General features: G+C 35.3%; 1 long non-coding RNA gene across 1 annotated transcript; it reads right to left on the bottom strand.

Annotated features, from left to right (window-relative positions):
• Positions 1–1,054: 1,054 nt before the first annotated feature.
• Positions 1,055–1,631, bottom strand: LOC137253781 (uncharacterized). The gene is made up of 2 exons (XR_010953886.1): positions 1,536–1,631; positions 1,055–1,452 (listed from the first exon to the last, which is right to left on the bottom strand). It is a non-coding gene; the product is annotated as an uncharacterized lncRNA (long non-coding RNA).
• Positions 1,632–14,581: the final 12,950 nt, after the last annotated feature.

Genomic DNA, 14,581 nt, shown 5'->3' with positions numbered 1-14,581 from the left:
GTTAACACGGCTGCAGCTTAAGCTATTCTCTTCCAGGATTTCTACTGCTTTGGTTACGGCTAATATTTCCGCTTGGAAAACGCTACTGTAATCCGGCAGCCTGTAGGATCTGCTTATTTCCGGATCAGCGCAGTATACCGCAGACACTACTCCTTCCAGTACTTTGGAACCATCGGTGTACGCATGTATCGCCTCGTCAGCCATTTGCGCACCCTTGCGCAAACCGTCCTAAATGTAGACTTTTTCTTCATATAATTTGTATGAAAGAAAAATGTACATTTCAAAACTCATAGTTACTGAATAGGGCCTCAGGTCTACAGGTGGAATGTGCAGAATGGCATACAGTGCAGCCATCGGGGTTGTTTTCAGGGCTCCAGTAATGCTAAGCATCGATAGTCTGCATACACCCTCAAATTTTTTGAGGTATGTTGCCTCTTACAACAACCATACTTGCGGCGGGTGTATGCTAAGCGCCCTAACCTTGTGTGCTTGTATAACCAAAGTTCTTGCGCTCGAAACTGTGCGGGGCTGATTAGCGTCAGCATATACTGTAAAACATAAAGTGTAGCGAAGTAAACAAGATGGTTGTGGACACCGCCATATAATTGAGAATTTGAAACCTTGGGCCAAACAGGAACTCGGCAGGTAGCGCATCAAAACGCTTTAGAATTCATGTAACGGCCTACCAGATCTGAACTTTTTTTGTGTAAACCAAGAAACTTACCGAGTAGTAAACTGTGTAAATATATATTTTCTGCTATTATTAAATCGGAATGAATTTAGCAATATCTTGTCTCCGTAGACTATGTTCTATACATAGTTTTACTTTACCTCCTACTGCATTTCTCGTGACACTTACTTACTTATATAATTGGCGTTTAACTTAACTTTAAACGATTATGGCCATCCAACAAGGGGCACGCCAGTCGCTTCTGCGCTCTCTTAACCGGCGCCAATTGATCATTCCAAGGGAATTTAAATCGTTTTCCACCTGGTCCTTCCAGTGGAGTGGGGGCAGCCCACTTCCGCTCGGGACATTACAAATACATTTAACTGCTGGTTAAAACATTTTATTTTTTGGAATATATGCTTCAAAATACTTAAATAAAATTATGTTATACTAAAGTAAAGTGTTCTTTAAATTTATCTTCTTTCCAAGAACTACCGACAGAGCAATACGAGAAGCCCGTGATATGACCTGATGTACTCAAACATTTCAAATCCAGGAAAAAATCAAAGACGTAAAATGTTCTCTGGAAAAAGTGTTGACTTTAGTTGATGTGACATAACAATCACTTGAATAAAATCATGGAAAAAACGACCGCGATCGTCGCTCAATTTCTCGTAGATTTACGAAAGGTGCATTTTTCGGAACAGTTGCCATAGTTTCAGGTCGTGAATGATCAGGCGCTTCTGTTATATGCTTGCTACAAAGTGAGTTATCAGTCAATGCTGCAAATAAAAGTTTTATAGTTATAAATAAATTTTGGACAATTTGCTTAAAAAATATATATAAATATGCTTAATATAAATACCTTCCAAAATCAAAGTGATAAATAATAACTTGATGATATACGACATGGTTTATGCGCTCAAAATTTGACATACAAATTAACTTTAGCGCTGTTGATTTGCTAATATTTATACTTCTCAAAAAATATATTTACTATCTTTATACTAATTCGCTTTCTTTTTGGTAAGCTTAACACTTGGTTAGCACTTGAAACATAATTCATTCATTCATGGATATGAAAGTCACCAGCTTCCTTCTCAAACTGAACAAATCTGCGGTGAGGGTACTTACAGGTGTCATCACAGGTTATTGTGCTATCGCACCAATGCTTCGGCGGTGGCGAATACAAAAAAGTTCCCTCGGCAGACGCTGTCAAGATGAGTAGGAAGAGCAGTCGATCTACCACTTTCTCTGCCGATGTCCGGCGCTTCAAAGAAGAAGGCTCAGATTTCTGGGCTCACGGTTCTTCGACAGCCTGGCAGAGGTTGAGAAGGTGGACGTCTCGCTTCTTCTTGGGTTCATATGGGAAAGGAAGTGTTTCGTTGAGATCCACTAGCAGGTAATGGGGTTAAACGAATGTGCCGCTACCCTGCACTTACTGAGGGCACTCAAAATGGACCAAAATGTCTCCGAGTGGAAGTGTGGGTAATACTCACGCACGCCCTCTTAACCTAACCTAAGCTAACATAATTCAAACTCCGTTGACATTACAGCGTTTAATAATTCCGCTAGATGGCGTTGGGGACAATTTATATAGAAAACTGTTTATTACAAAACAAATGTGAGTAAAATATAAAAATGTTCGACTTATTGCAGATAAATCGGAACTCTGTTTTTTGTAACCTTTCAGTTCATTTATATAAAGGTGGTCTTATTAAATTTTTAATTCATGCTACATTTGCTAATTTAATGCAGTGGCACGTATATAGGTTTTGTTTAAAAAAGTACTCTAGACACGAGCATAGGTACTGGCTACAACCATAAAGCCATCTCAATAATCGTTATGTAATTTCAAAAAAACCCATTGTTATACTCAGTTGAGCAGAGCTCACAGAGTATATTAACTTTGATTGCATAACGGTTGGTTGTACAGGTATAAAGGAATCGAGATAGATATAGACTTCCATATATCAAAATCTTCAGTATCGAAAAAAAATTCGATTGAGCCATGTCCGTCCGTCCGTCCGTCCGTCTGTCCGTTAACACGATAACATGAGTAAATTTTGAGGTATCTTGATGAAATTTGGTACGTAGGTTCCTGGGCACTCATCTCAGTTCGCTATTTAAAATGAACGATATCGGACAATAACCACGCCCACTTTTTCGATATCGAAAATTACGAAAAATCGAAAAGTGCGATAATTCATTACCAAATACGCATTAAGCGATGAAAATTGGTAGGTGAGTTGAGCTTATGACGCAGAATAGAAAACTAATAAAATTTTGGACAATGGGCGTGGCACCGCCCACTTTTAAATGAAGGTAATTTAGAAGTTTTGCACGCTGTAATTTGGCAGTCGTTGAAGATATCATCATGAAATTTGGCAGGAACGTTACTCTTATTACTTTATGTCTGCTTAATAAAAATTAGCAAAATCGGAGAACGACCACGCCCACTTTTTAAAAATTTTTTTTTAAATTCAAATTTTAAAAGAAAAGTTAATATCTTTACATCATATAAGTAAATTATGCCAACATTCAACTCCAGTAATGATATGGTGTAACAAAATACAAAAATAAAAGAAAATTTGGGCGTGGCTCCGCCCTTTTTCATTTAATTTGTCTAGGATGCTTGTAATGCCATAAGTCGAACAAAAACTAACCAATCCTTGCGAAATTTGATAGAGGCTTAGCTTCTATAGGACGATAACTGTTTTCTGTGAAAAAGGGCGAAATCGGTCGAAGCCACGCCCAGTTTTTATACACAGTCGACCGTATGTCCTTCCGCTCGGCCGTTAACACGATAACTTGAGCAAAAATCGATATATCTTTACTAAACTCAGTTCACGTACTTATCTGAACTCACTTTGTATTGGTATAAAAAATGGCCGAAATCCGACTATGACCACGCCCACTTTTTCGATATCGAAAATTACGAAAAATGAAAAAAATGCCATAATTATTTACCAAATACGAAAAAATGGATGAAACATGGTAATTGTATTGGTCTATTGACGCAAAATATAACTTTAGAAAAAAACTTGGTAAAATGGGTGTGACACCTACCATATTAAGTAGAAGAAAATGAAAAAGTTTTGCAGGGCGAAATCAAAAGCCCTTGGAATCTTGGAAGGAATACTGTACGTGGTATTACATATATAAATAAACTAGCGGTACCCGACAGATGATGTTCTGGATCACCCTGGTCCACATTTTGGTAGATATCGCGAAAACGCCTTTACATATACAACTAAGGGCCACTCCCTTTTAAAACCCTCATTAATACCTTTAATTTGATACCCATATCGTACAAACACATTCTAGGGTCACCCCTGGTCCACGTTTATGGCGATATCTCGAAAAGGCGTTCACATATAGACCTAAGGCCCACTCCTTTTTAAAATACTCATTAACACCTTTCATTTGATACCCATATCGTACAAACAAATTCTAGAGTCACCCTTGTTCACCTTTATGGCGATATCTCGAAAAGGCGTCCACCTATAGAACTAAGGCCCACACCCTTTTAAAATTCTCATTAACACCTTTCATTTGATACCCATATCGTACAATCAAATTCTAGAGTCACCCCTGGTTCACCTTTATGGCGATATCTCGAAAAGGCGTTCACCTATAGAACTAAGGCCCACACCCTTTTAAAATTCTCATTAACACCTTTCATTCGATACCCATATCGTACACAAAAGTTCTAGAGTCACCCCTGGCCCACCTTTATGGCGATATCTCGAAAAGGCATCCACCTATAGAACTAAGGCCCACTCCCTTTTAAAATACTCATTAACACCTTTCATTTGATACCCATATCGTACAATCAAATTCTAGAGTCACCCCTGGTCCACCTTTATGTCGCTATCTCCAAAAGGCATCCACCTATAGAACTAAGGCCCACGCCCTTTTAAAATACTCATTAACACCTTTCATTTGATACCCATATCGTACAATCAAATTCTAGAGTCACCCCTGGTTCACCTTTATGGCGATATCTCGAAAAGGCGTCCACCTATAGAACTAAGGCCCACGCCCTTTTAAAATACTCATTAGCACCTTTTATTTGATACCCATATTGTACAAACGCATTCTGGAGTCACCCCTGGTCCACGTTTATGACGATGTCCCGAAAAGGCGTCCACCCATAGAACAAAGGCCCACTCCCTTTTAAAACACTTATTACATTTTTCGTTTGACACCCATATTGTACAAACGCATTCTGGAGTCAACCCAGGTCCACTTTTATAACGATATTCCGAAAAGGCGTCCACCTATAGAACTAAGGCCCACTCCCTTTTAAAATACTCATTAACACCTTTCATTTGATACCCATATAGTACAAACAAATTCTAGAGTCACCCCTGGTCCACGTTTATGGCGATATCTCGAAAAGGAGTCCATATATAGAACTAAGACCCACGCCCTTTTAAAATACTCATTAACACCTTTCATTTGATACCCATATCGTACAAACAAATTTTACAGTCACCCCTGGTCCACCTTTATGGCGATATCTCGAAAAGGCGTCCACCTATAGAACTAAGGCCCACACCCTTTTAAAATACTCATTAGCAACTTTCATTTGATACCCATATTGTACAAACGCATTCTAGAGTCACCCCTGGTCCACGTTTATGACGATATCCCGAAAAGGCGTCCACCCATAGAACAAAGGCCCACTCCCTTTTAAAACACTTATTACATTTTTCGTTTGACACCCATATTGTACAAACGCATTCTAGAGTCAACCCAGGTTCACTTTTATAACGATATTCCGAAAAGGCGTCCACCTATAGAACTAAGGCCCACTCCCTTTTAAAATACTCATTAACACCTTTCATTTGATACCCATATAGTACAAACAAATTCTAGAGTCACCCCTGGTCCACGTTTATGGCGATATCTCGAAAAGGAGTCCATATATAGAACTAAGGCCCCCGCCCTCTTAAAATACTCATTAACACCTTTCATTTGATACTCATATCGTACAAAATAAATTCTAGAGTCACCCCTGGTCCACCTTTATGGCGATATCTCGAAAAGACGTCCACCTATAGAACTTAGGCCTACTCCCTTTTAAAATTATCATTAACATATTTCATTTGATACCCATATCGTACAAACAAATTCTCGAGTCAGGCCTGGTCCACCTTTATGGCGATATCCCTAAATGGCGTCCATCTATAGATCTATGGCCCACTTCCTCTTAAAATGCTCTTTAATACCTTCCATTTGATACACATGTCATAGAAACACATTCCAGGGTTACCCTAGGTTCCTTTTACAACATGGTGATTTCCCTTACTTTGTCTCCACATCTCTCAACTGAGTATGTAATGTTCGGTTACACCCGAACTTAGCCTTCCTTACTGTTTTTACCTTACAATTGTCGCAGTATTTTCAATAAAGAAATAATTTACGTGAGAATGGATCAATTGTTTATTTTTTAAAATCCAAATAGAAAATCAAACGACAATAATTAGGGTTATTCAGCGTCGCATGAATCCCGTAGATTAAAATATTAACGATATTAGTACAGTAAGTAAGGGTGTCTAAGTTCGGGTTTAACCGAATAATATATACTCAGCGTGAGCTTCAATTCATTTCGCATAAAGAAAATTTTCGAATTTTGTTATAAGGAATTAATTGTTTTTGAGGTTCTAGAAATGTTGTGTAATGCTTTATCGTAATAGGGCCGTGGCGACGCCCATTAAAAAAAATATCTCCCAACTTCCTTCTAAAATAAAGCTTGGTAAGTGAAATATCATTGCTGCAAAATTATTTTTCGCTACGATGTAACTTATTATTCTAGTCTACGACCCGTTTAAGCGACCTTTATATATATATAAGTGATCGAGGTCTTTAATTGATCTCGTCCATTTTTACTAGCAATATTTCCCGCTATAAGAAAAATATGTGCAACCGATCTTATTACGATCCATTAATTTTTCTTCGAGTTATCGCTCGCGAAACATAAAAAATTGCTTGTTCAGAAAAGGGGCGGTGCCACGCCCTTTTTAAAAAATTTGAATTGTTTGCTTTTTCTTGTTATAACTGACTTGGGAAATGATATAAAGCTCTCTTTTGGAAAGATATAGCTTAGTTTTATTCGTTCACGACTCTTTTAAAAATATTTTATAAAAAAGTGGGCGTGGTCCTTAACCAACTTCATTAATTTTTCTCCAAAGCATTCCTTATAGTAAAAACAACCTGCCTCCCCAAATTTGTTACGATATCTTTAACGATTTTTGATTTATGATTAATAATATGTGTAAAATTAATTTTACCACAAATGGGCGGTGCCCCACATATTTTCAAAAAGCTTTTCAAATTTTTATCAAGAGTCTTAATATCAGTCCAGTCATCAAATTTGAACATTCTAGGTGTATTAATAATCGGGTTTTTTGTGTTTTCCAAAATGTTATAGGTGTATGTGTAAAAAGTGGGCGAGGTTATCACCCGATTTTGCTCAGTTTAAATAGCGATGGGAAATGATTGCCAAGAAACCCATATACCAAATTTCAATAAGATATATCAATATTTACTTAAGTTATCGTGCGCACAGACAGACGGACGGACATAGCTAAATCAATTCCCTTTTTCATCCTTAGCAATTTGATATATGGGAGCCTATATTTATAGCGATTAGTTTATGCCGTCCACCGATATGTTACCAAAGTTAATATACTCTGTGTGCAAAGCACGATGTGTATAAGAATTAGGAGTGTTTTTCAGACGATTTCGCTGTTCGCAGATGTAGCTATAAAAAAAATTTGTATCCCAAAATTTCTTTCGGATTAGGAGGTTTTTGTTCGACTTATGGGATTGAGCACCAAAAAAGGGGAGGGTAACAACCATTTTAAAATTTTTTTAAGTTTTGTTCTTAGCTCAACCATACCACTAATGAGACAGAATTTAAATAACACAGAGATGTAGCAAACTTTGTTAAGTTTATACTTTAAGGAAAAGTGGGCGTGGTCTATAACCGGTTTTGATTATCTTCACTCAGTCTATATAATTTGGTAAGTATAGTGTCGCTGGCAAATTTGAATGTAGTATTTTTAACAGCTTTTGATTTACGGCTTGTTAAACTTCCAAATTTTCTTCTTCTAAATGTGCCCATATTCCAAACATTTTTGGACTGTGTGGATGTTTTGCGTCCTAACAAATTTCATTAGCTCAGCGGTATTCGCTTTTGAATTATCTAATTTTTCCTTTTTTCTAAATTTTCGATTGAACTTTAGTAGGGACTCGTCAGTTAATATCATCAAGAAAAAGAGCCACCTTTATGCGGAATCATTGCTAACACCGAAAACAATTTCAGTCTAGAAATCCAAGGGAACGGCACTACTAGCACTTACTGCTATTGCTAATTTGGACTGAAAAGCAGGGGCTGAAACTGTTAATCTTTTGTAATATAATTCCTTGCAAAACTATTAATTTTGGACTTTAAATATATTTGGATCAAGATAAAAATTATTTTCGGGTTTTTATTTTTTGAGTCCGATAGAACTAGTTAAACTCGGGGCCGAAATAAAAGCCCCGCTTGATAACAAAGAAACGGCTGATCCGAAATAAAAAAAAATAATAATAAATTTTAATTCGCATAAGCAGTGTCTTTGTTATCAAGCTGGACTTTATTTTGGCCTTAAAAAAATAAAAGTTCGGATTTAACTTTTATTTCCGGACTTTTATTTTTAAAAGTCCGAGTTTAACTAGTTCTATCGGACTCAAAAAATAAAAATACAGATTTTACTTTTATATGTGGACTTTTATGGAAAAAGTTCGAGAAATAAAAAGGATGCATGATTTGACATGATTTTGCTATAGGGATACCTGGGAACTCAAACATTTTCACCTAGGAAATTTTTTGACCAGGACTTTTTCTACTCCGAAAAAAAAATATTATTTTCCGTCCCTGCTAAAAAGTCAATTTGATAAATACGATTTTTCTCAAGGAATTACATTTATAACGTTCGATTCCGTTCTTACCGGTCTCTTTTGGACGTAATCAGGGATGCACCTTAACGTTAAGCTAATCGTTTATCAAAAAATTTCCACCGTTTCCGTTGAAACACTTCGAAATATTATCGATAAAGAAATTATCAAGATAAATTGTATCTCGTTTTTAACCGAAACGAAAAGCTTTCGTTAACGTTAAAAACGTTAACGAAAACGTGATACTTTATGTTTGAATTGTGCTGGCAATGCTATAGCCATGGTGAAGCCGTAAGGTGGCAACAACGAGCGCACATACACACACAAACTCTATGTAATTTGTTTGTGTAATTCGTTGGTGGTAATGTCAAAAATACTCTGAGAAATGTTCGTACTGTCAAAATTCATGAGAAAAGTTGCAATCAGCTTGGCTAATGCTTTCACCTTTAATGACTCCGCCATCAATCAGCTTTGCCAGCATAGTTTGAAATTAATAATCAACATAAACGATTTGATTTCGTTTTGATATGGCAGAAAACGAAACGAAATCATTTCATTAATTTGACGATCTTAACGTTAATAAACGAAACGAAATGACTTCGTTTCGTTTATTAACGTTGATTATCGTAACGAAACGATATCGTTTCGTTGGTTAAGCATGCCTGGACGTAATAATGGGCACTTTCAAAACAAGATGTTATATCCTTGAAGTATTCAAGAAAAGTTCTGTCGTAGGAAATTAATTTATTTTTAGTTTAATATCTGCATCGGGTAATATATCGATACATTTCACATAACATCGTCTTCTTATATACTAGCGGGTACTTCTGCATATGACGCAAATTACTTTTTAAACGACAGAGGTGGGATGTGTTTCGCTTCCCCTTTAAGGATTTTCTTCAAGAAGTATCGTATGGTGAATAACTGGTCGATCAGATCTGCAGCCGCGTTCATAAGATTTAATCAACACATTCATGTTGAGCAACAGTACTACACACACACGCGATCGACAAAAATTCAAGTTGATGCCAAAACTCCTGAGTGGGCTATTAAACAAAAGCTTTTCTTTAATTTTCGAGCATCCTTTGCAAACTTTTCGTTACATGGGACATCCGACTGAATTATTTAAATAAAAATAACACAAAATATTTTCGTTTTTATTTATTGCACATCATTACATTTCTTCAGAAATCACAACATTGAGTGTATTAGAGTAAGCCGAAGTCATTTGGCAAGGGTTTTCCACGCTCGGCAGCCCTATAGCTTGCAAATGATAGGATTGCGATTAAAGTTTCTACAAAGAACTTCATTATTGCGCAGATAAATTTATAATAACTGTTAATTGAAATTCATCCAGCACCATTTATACCTAAATTTTTGACCCACGGAAAAGTCTTTTTCGGTATCTTCGCGTTGAGCTATACACTTGATACTTAGAACATAGTTCAGATCTGGGAGATATTACATGAAAGTGAAAAAAAAATTTCGCTATGTGGCGCACGGATCGAGATATACAGAAAATTAATTTTAAAATGGAAATTTTGCGATCGACTTTTAACTAACCTCTCGATGATCCAGAGACTTCAAATTTAGCAGATTCTTTCTGAGTCGATGGCACTACAATTCGTGCAAAACAAAATACCGCCAGGTGGCAGACGAATCGAGATAAACGAAAATCCCTGAAAATCCCCGAAAAACGCAGGGAACCTTGCAATCGATTTTTGAGTAACTTCCCGGTGAGCTGAAGATATGAAACTTGAGCCTTAAGTCAGAACCCGGTAAGAGTGTAATATTTGTCAAAAAAAATCCCCTATGTGGCGGATCGAGATAGTAAGAAAACAAGTTTTAATTTGGGAATATTTCAATCCATTTTTAACTAACTGCCCGGTTACCTAGAGACTTGAAAATTGGCACTTAGTTAGAGGCCTGCTGACAATACAATCGATCGTTTTTCGAGTAACTTCCCGGTGAGCTAGAGACATGAAACTTGGGCCGTACGTCAGAACCCGGTGACAATGCAATATTTTATCAAAAAAATACTGCTAGGTGGCGTATGGATCGAGGTATTGAGAAAACTAGTTTTAAATTGAGAATCTTGCAATCGATTTTTAACTAACTTCCTGGATATCTAGAGACTTGAAAACTAAAATATGGTTTAAAACTTGGTGGCAGTGCAAGATTTGATCAAAAAATTTGAGCTACGTAACGCACAAGTCAAACTATTTAGAAGATTAGGCCATACCTTCATGGCTAGCCTCCTGAGTGTTGCAGGCGTTGTAGAATTCCACCTCGTTGAAGGCCCAACTCAATACACGTCCTTGCATATTTTAGGCGTACGCGACTTTCGCCACGATTCTTTTAGACTTTCAGGCGTATGCGAATTTCACAACGATTTTCAGCTGTGCAAATTAAGTAGCTGACAAACGAGGTGGAATTTTCTTGTTATGATGCGAGGTGGAATTCTGTTGTTTTCGCCAGTGTTGTCAGCGAAAATTCCACTAATTCCCTTAAATTTTGCCATTTTGAACAAATAAATAAAGAAAAGAATTTTCAATTAGGAATTACTTAACTTACTAATCAAAGCTGCAATTGCCTTTTTGTAGACAGTTCTAAAAAATTAAAATAAAAAGATGATAAAAAAATTTTAAGGATTATTTATATAAATGGACCAAAAAATAAAAGGCAATTTTTCCTTTAATACAGACAAGGTCCTGTTAAATTTTGACTAAAAAACTTTAACAATAATCAACTAGTTAACCCCAAGTACATGGTTTGCCTTAAATTGAAAGATTGCGCTCCACCTTTATAGTTTTAAATCCCAAAATTCTTTTACAAGAGCTATTGTTAAAATTGTTTAGACAAAATTCAACAAGACTATGTCTGTATTAAAGGAACAATTGCCTTCTATTTTTTGGTCCATTTATATAAAGGTAGACCTTAAATTTTTTTTATCATCTTTTTATTTGAATTGAAAATATACTTTTTCACACAGAAAGTATGCGTGCTGTATTAGTGAAAAAAGTTGTATGCATGCATGCAATATGCATGTTGTATCAATGATCGTATGTTTGTGCTAATACACTTTTCTGAATTTTGTCTGGACGTATAGATTATATGACCCTTTGACTTTTTATACTCAGCGCGCTTTGCACACACAGTATATTAACATTGATTGGATAACGGTTGGTTGTACAGGTATAAAGGAATCGAGATAGATATAGACTTCCATATATCAAAATCATCAGTATCGAAAAAAAATTTCATTGAACCATGTCCGTCTATCCATTAACACGATAACTTGAGTAGATATTGAGATATCTTCACCAAATTTCGTACACAGGCTTATCTGGACCCAGAATAGATTGGTATTGAAAATGAGCGAAATCGGAGGAAACGACGCCCACTTTTTATATATATAACATTTTGGAAAACACAAAAAACCTGATTATTTAGTAAATAATACACCTATAATGTTGAAATTTAACGTGTGGATTGAAACTCTTGATAAAACTTTGAAAATTTTTTTTTAAATGGGCGTGGCACCGCCCACTTGTCATAAACTAAATTTTACATATATTATTAATCATAAATCAATCGTTAAATCGTCAAACCTATCATAACAAAATTCGGCAAAGAGGTTGCCTTTACTATAAGGAATGCTTTGAAACAAAATTATTAGAACAATTAGGACTGTGATATAAACTGTAAGATTTAATAATTTAGGCGTAAAGTTTTAATGTTAAAAATATATAATTACGTACAATATGGAATTTTTTTGTCGCAGACGAAAAAGCCTAATTATCGTTAAAGGTTACAATGAACTTATAAAGTGTTATATTTCTTTACAGTCAATTTATTTTTTACTTTTTAGTTAATTTTATTAACCAATAATAAAAGCTTATTTTTAAAAAAGTTTTTTTTCTTAAATTTTTTTTTTTACTTTTTAGTTCGTTTTATTAACAAGTAATAGAAGCTTGTTCATAGAAAATCTTTTTTCTTAAATTTAATTTAAATATGATTTTTTTTTAATTTTTAGTAGGGTAAAATATTGTTTAAATTAGTTTTGTAATCTTTACTTAGTTATTTGTAACGTTTCTCATCCTATCCATTTCTTTTAATGCATCAACATTACAAGGTTTCTTCGAAGTCAACTTTGAACAGTCAAGTTCTTCTATTCGAGTGTTAACTAACCTAAAATGATATTTTATTGTGACTTTGCCTATGTCGCGTTCAGTCTACAACTACTCATTGCAGATCTCTGCTCTGTTTCATCGCCAAAAATCTGTAAAACAAAATCAAGTGCGCAGAAAAGTATGCAGCAAAAACAGCCTAACTTCTACGTCTGTTGCATACACAAACAAAGCGAAGTTACCTGCGTTCTTGAGGACTTAGACTTTTATTCCCTTGTGAATACAAATCCTTACCGATAACTCTGTTATCGATTAATTTATCGAATTCTCGCAAAGTAATATTGCATTTTCATCGGAGTTATATATGTGTGCAAAATTTCAGCTCAATCGGGAACCGGGAAGTTTATCAAATTTAACTTGCAAGATTTGATTACAGACAACAGCCAAGTGAAAGTGAATAAAAGCTTATAAAAAGAAGCGCATTACGCCCATTTTCACAATTTGTTTAAGTTTTGTTCTTAGCTCAACCATACCACTACTGAGAGAGAATATAAGTCAAATGTAATTATGTACCATCGAGTTATTGCCAACTTTGTTAAGGTTAGACCTACAGGTCTATATAATTTCGCAAGGATAGTGTCTCTGCCTAATTTCAATATAACATCTTTAATGGCTTTTGATTTACGGCTTGTTAAACCTCCAATTTGTATACCTGCTGTACTTGTACACAGGGTATTATAACTTTGATTGGATAACGGTTGGTTGTACAGGTATAAAGGAATCGAGATAGATATAGACTTCCATATATCAAAATCATCAGTATCGAAAAAAAATTTGATTGAGCCATGTCCGCCCGTCTGTCCGTCTGTCCGTTAACACGATAACTTGATTAAATATTGAGATATATCCACCAAATTTGGTAAATTAGCTTATCTGGACCCAGAATAGATTGGTATTGAAAATGAGCGAAATCGGATGATAACGACGCCCACTTTTAATATATATAACATTTTGGAAAATAAAAAAAAACCTGATTATTTAGTAAATAATACACCTATAATGTTGAAATTTGACGTGTGGACTGACATTGAGACTCTTGATAAAAATTTGAAACCATTTTTAAAATGGGCGTGACACTGCCCACTTGTGATAAAATCAATTTTACAAATATTATTAATCATAAATCAAAAATCGTTAAGTCTATCGTAACAAAAATCCGGCAGAGAGGTTGCCTTTACTATAAGGACTGCGTTGAAGAAAAATTAACGAGATCGGTTAAAGACCACGCCCACTATTATATAAAAGATTTTTAAAAGGGTCCTAGACGAAAATAATAAACTATATCTTAGCGGAAAAGAGCTTTGTATCAACAGAATTTTTATTTCTAAATTGAATTATAACATTAAATTGGAAAACACTAAAATTTTTGAAAATTGGTGTGGCACCGCACCTTTCTTGTCTCAGCAATTTTCAATGTTTCGGGTGCCATAACTCGAAGAAAAATTTACATATCGTAACAAAATTGGGTACACATATTTTCCTTATAGAAGGAAATATTTCTAGTAGAAATGGATAAGATTGGTTAAGGGCCACGCCTACTTTTATACAAATTACTTTGAAAAGGATCGTATGCAAAAATAATAAGTTAAATCTTAGCGAAAAATAGTTTTGTACCAATCGTATTTTTATTGTTCTGTTATATCTTTATTTTAAAATAAACAGTAGAAAAATCGCCATATCTGAACGAAAACTGCATTATTACCCGCTCAAGGTCATTGGTATTAGCCCCTGTATCGTTTTTGCTTCTTTTAAACGAAAATTATTTCAGAAT

This window comes from Eurosta solidaginis, chromosome 5 (assembly GCF_040869045.1).
Source record: "Eurosta solidaginis isolate ZX-2024a chromosome 5, ASM4086904v1, whole genome shotgun sequence".
In the NCBI taxonomy this organism is placed as follows: Eukaryota; Metazoa; Arthropoda; class Insecta; order Diptera; family Tephritidae; genus Eurosta; species Eurosta solidaginis.
This window is presented reverse-complemented; position numbering and strand designations above follow the sequence as displayed.